Source organism: Urocitellus parryii, chromosome X (assembly GCF_045843805.1).
Source record: "Urocitellus parryii isolate mUroPar1 chromosome X, mUroPar1.hap1, whole genome shotgun sequence".
Taxonomy (NCBI): Eukaryota; Metazoa; Chordata; class Mammalia; order Rodentia; family Sciuridae; genus Urocitellus; species Urocitellus parryii.
The window spans coordinates 68,752,730-68,758,317 of record NC_135547.1 but is presented as its reverse complement, the minus strand read 5'-3'; positions in this window follow the sequence as shown (position 1 = coordinate 68,758,317).

Sequence of the window (5,588 nt, the reverse complement as noted above, 5' to 3'; positions counted from 1 at the left end):
ATCTGGACCTCATTATGGTCCAGTGTGGCTTCTAGAACATCATTTATTGTGCCCCTTTTGTGCGAATGAAGACAGTTGTAAAATAGAAGGGAAGATAGGGGTCCTTCTCAGTTCAGGATATTCCATTTAAGCTACATTCCCAGGATCAGTATAATCATTCTTGGTTGTAATACTTTTTCCAACCAACCAACAAAATAACTGACAAAAATTGAGGGTTATACTCATAAGTAGTTAGTGGATAATTGAGGTTGACTTGAAAAATTGTCATTGTATGTTCTACCCAGCCTTAGTCTGCTCTCCACATATCAGACTGACTAAATGGGTTCTGATCACTTGCTAGCATAGAATCTCAATATGGATTCTCTTTAAACTAAGAATAAAATTTAGTCCATATACTTTGGCCTAGAAAGCATTAATCCATTAGTTCCCTATCTACCTCCATTCTTCCCCTTTCACTGTGAAACCACCACACAGAACTTTTGTTCTGTACATGGAACATATCCCATTACTTAATTTTGACATACCTGACTACTGCATTTTATCCCAGGTTTTCATATGACTGAATCTTTCTTGTTTATATTAGGACTAAGCTCAAATGTCACATGTCCCTCAACATTCTAAGTATACTATAATAATTAGCCACTTTCTATCCCATTGACCATTGGTCTGAAAGTCCCTGTTGTGTTTACATTTTAATGTCTAACCCCTAATAGTATGTAAATTTCAGAGAGCAGTCATTTGGAATCTCTTGCTCACCACTTTATCTCTGTTTTGCAACAGAGAACCAGATGCACACATTAGGTGCTCAGAAAATATTTGTTGAGTGTATAACTGCAATGCAGTAAAATACACATGGCATGGTTCTCTCTCAAAACAGGGAATCCATCAAAGACAGAATCTCTTATATCCTTTAAAATCCTTAATTTCAGTTCTTTCACATAAACCCAGATTTAGAGAAGCAAGCAGGTCTTGCATGCACTGAGAACACCTCTCTGATATCCAAGTAAAATCATCCCATCGATGATATTCAATAATAATTTTCAAGCTGGTTTACTGTGATAGGTCACAGGTGCAAGTTTTTCACCAACCTTGAGAGTGGAGAGCTTAGAGACATCAAGCAGCAAGTTTGGGGATTCCATAATCCCTCTAATTTGGGTTCATATGCAGATTTCTCCCAATACAGAATATAGTACTCAAGGACAGAAATTTGCTCAAGGTTTTGAAGAAATTATTCAGAATAATCAAATTGTCTTCTATTTGTTGAGCCAATTGAACATGAGTGGAAACAGTCTCTTTATAACAGTGCTCAGCCAAAATGCCTCCTTTTGCTTATACTTCTTCTAGCTTAATCACATCCAATTTGTGGAAGGGAATGGGAAAGAAGCAAGGCATCCATAGCATTCCCAAATTATTAAACACACCAAAGGTTTATCTGCTGCTACTGCTGGGTAGCCCTTTTATCCTTTGGTGGGAGACAGGCTCAAGTCAAGGCTATAAGTTTGACTAATTGTTCTTACTTGACTTTAGAAAGGTGATTGGATACTATAAGCTCTTTGGAAACAGTGACTGCATAACCAGCTTGAAAATGCCCTTGTTCTGTCTCAATATGTGGATTTCCTACTACAGAGACTACTGTGTCTTTAGGCTGGGGAAGTTCTTAAGTTAAAGATAAACACTTATGAGTTTCTCTCTCATCCTCATCTAAAAAAAAAAGTATGAGACAGCTATAATATAACCTCTGTGGGCCCTAATATACACTGGTAAGAGTTTTTTGTTTGTTTGTTTGTTTTCCAGTTCTTGGAATTGAATCTAGGGCCTCACACATGCCAGACTATTGATGTGCTACTATCTAAATCCCTAGACACCTTGATGTTTGCTAAATAGAAACTGCAATTCATCAATAGTATTGAAAAGTAAAAAAACAAAATGCTGCTTTTGGTGGAGCATGGGTTACATTTAGCTCAAGCGGTGAACTGAGATCAAATCAAAAGCATCTTCTAACAATTTTGCAGTCCCTTCCTTTTCTCTGAGGCAAGAGGGTCTATGGGAACTAGAGACACTGATTTCTAGGTTTCTGAAATGTCCTTGGAATCCAAAGTCACAGTGATATGAAACACTGTCCCTCTCCCAGAACTCTTTCAAATTTCTTCTAGAAGTAAGAATTGATTCATTTTCAGTTCAGTAATATCAGATCTACCTTGTCTGTTCTCTAGCATTCTCTGCAGCTTCACATGTATCACGGGACACAAAAAAATGGGTATGTTGCCAGTGCTTTGTACCTGCCAGCCACAATACATATAATAACCATTTATCCCACACATCTGTACTCTTGGAACCATTATTTGTCCATTTTTGAGATGGGTGAGCAACAAAGGGGCTGAAGATTAGTTCAAGGTCACATACTCGTGATCAGGCAAGTTTTCTGTACTGTGAACCTAATCTGAATCGTTCTTAAGTGTTCCCTGTGTTATCACTTGCCGTTAAGTGTCCCTAATTCACAACCAGTTTATGTAGTGCTTTATGTTGTGCTTCCATCTGAATTCTGTCATTAGCCTAGAAGACAGGGATGAATGTCAAGTATGATATATTAAGAGCACATTTAAAAATCTTTAATAATTAAATGAAATTAAAATATAATTTAATTTAAAGATGAAATCATATTACAATAAATATTTCAATAATATTTATAAATGTTTTACATATTTCTGGTTTGGAGTAAAGATGGCAAAGATGCAGTTTTCCATTCTTCCACTAAGTTCAGTTAAAACACCCAAATATAAACACACACACAGACACACACACACACATATGAATACATATATTTACTTATACATTTGCATATAAATGATGTATACATAAAATAAACAACAAGAGCATGAAAGGTGTTGAGAAGAAGGGCAACCAGCTAGAGAACTTGGAGTCAGTGAAACCAGGTGGTCATTCTTTTGGGGTATATTTGTTTGTATCTTTCTTTCATATAGCCCAGACTAGAGTGGGATCCAGAAATGCAGCATCCTTGAAAGGACAACAGACATAGAGAAGAAAAGATCCTCCAAAATATATAACTCCTTAACCAAAATATCATGAAAGAGACAGCCTAGCAGCAGAGAAAATTCTATATAAGAACTGTGACACACCAGAGGAAAACAGTGGTCTTGCAATATGGCCCGTTGCAAATAACACAGGATGAGAAACTTAAAGTTCTACCCTCATAGTGCTGAAATCATATGTCCTAACCGCCTTATCCCCACTAGAGTGGTATCATTAAAAGTTGGGTGGGAAGCCAGGCCATTCATGCACATTAGGCAAAAATTAGGTAACCTTCACCTTCATCATTGGAATGATGTCAGAAGAGGACTACAGGAGTCATGACTGTCAGTTTACCTATCACAGTCAGTGCTGTGATAGGTAAAATGATGGCTTCGTGATGGGTCTATGGCCTAATCCTCAGAATCTGTGAATACGCTACCTTACCTGGAAAAATATTATTAAATTTGCAGATGGCATTTTTACTGCTTATAACCTGAATTTCAGACATGACGATTTTCCTGGATTATCTCAGTAGGACTCCTAGTCACATGAGCTCTCAAAAGTATAAGAGGGAGGCAAGAGATGGGATATGTGAGCACCCTGGCCCTTCACTGCTGGCTCTGCAATTGGAGAAAGGTGGCCATAGAAACAAAGGCTATAAATGGTAGTATATAGAAACAGAATGGATCTTAACTTTCAGGCACTTACCACATGTTCAACGATATCTTCTATTATCTCTAAGTCTTTTCTGGTGGTAGAGTAGTGCTACTTTGCAGATATAGGAAGGAAGATCAGGGACCTCAATCCCACTACCACAAGGAATTTAAATTCACTAACTACCGATGTAAACAGAAAATAGATCCTCCCAGAGCTTCTGGAAAAAACATGGCCTGATAAGACCTGGATTTTTGATGAGTGTGACACAGACCTGGAAAACTGTAAGACAATGTGTTATTTTAAATGAGGATAGGTTTGAGGCAATTTGTTGAAGCAGCAAAGAGAAATAACAACAAGTTCCCAAGAGTATCGAGCTTTCCACCCTCATGCACTTTCAACAGAACCCACGTAGGGCAACGTTAATCAGGCGCTTTTCTCCCCCAGGGTATCAACCCCAACGTGGACCGAGAGGGGAACATGGATTTCCACTTCCAACTGACAACAGTGAACTTCCTCCACTCTCTGGCCTAGTGGCAGAGGAGGGGTACTGAGACAGAAGATTTAAGTAACACACAGAGCCTTGTAACACCCCCAAATGTCCAAATGCAACAGAAGTTCACTTGTCATGCCAAGAACAAGCAAAACCTCAACTTTAATGAGAAAAGATCATGAGTGGTCTGAGATGACACAGATATGTAGAATTTACTGACAAGGCTTTTGAAGCAGCCATCATTAAATCACTTAAAGGGGAAATTATGAAAACACTTGAAAGAAAATAAAAGAATAGGAAGTATCACCAAAGCTAGAGAAGATTCAAGAAAATACAATGGATCCTTCACAAATTAAAAAATTATATATATATATATATATATATATATATATATATATATATAAAATCAGGAGAAAGCATAGAATTGTATGCAAAAAGCATTTACTTCCCTTGAATTCTCTAAATTCCATTGGATGTTTGAAGCAAAACCCATAACATCATCTGCAGTTCTCAATGTAGAAAAATTATTTGACCAAGCAATGTTTTAGTGAAACACTGTAAAATAAATGTTAGTAATCAATTCTTAATGTACTGAGTACTTAGCACATGTTCAATGATATTTTCTATTATCTCTAAGTCTTTTCTGGTGGTAGAGTAGTGCTACTTTGCATATATATAGAAGCTAAGGCTCTCAGGCCCCTCATGACTGAGTGAGTGACTGAGTGAGCATGTGAGAGCTAGGATTGTTAAGCAGGGAATTTGGTTAAACCACTGAATGTGAATTGTTTGTGAAAAATTGCCTAACATATATTGAGGAACACAGGTTTCTGAGTATTGAAGATTTTTTTGTTGCACTGTTCACACATCTCCTATATCTATGTATTTGGAAATCACTGGAGACCATCTCTCTTCTAAGAAATAAACAGTTCACAGATATCCAATGACGTGGAATGAATGATGACACATAACCCATGAAAGTTATACATCCTAGTTTATCTTTTTTTTTTTTCTGAAACAAATCCATGAAGGACAGGTTCTGTGTCGGTGTATGGCAGTGACAGTTTTTATGCAGATGTAATAAAAATTGTGGTTTGAGACCTATAAAATCTCATCTTCCTGTGATTGTGCACCTTCGGGAAAATTACATATTTAACTGCTTGATGTGAAAGGCCACGTACGGCTACCATTTATATATCTACCTTTGAAGACAATGTGCAATGGTGTAAGTTTGCTGAAATTCACTAAAAGTGACTTAGATTTACATTTGCAATGCAGAAATTTTGACTATGTCATATTGGAAAGGTAACTTAACCACTCTGATACTTAATCATTTCCCATGTTCAATGAGGATGTAAGAATGGATACGTGGCATCACGTTTGTGATGATCAAATGAAGAAAACTATGCATTAT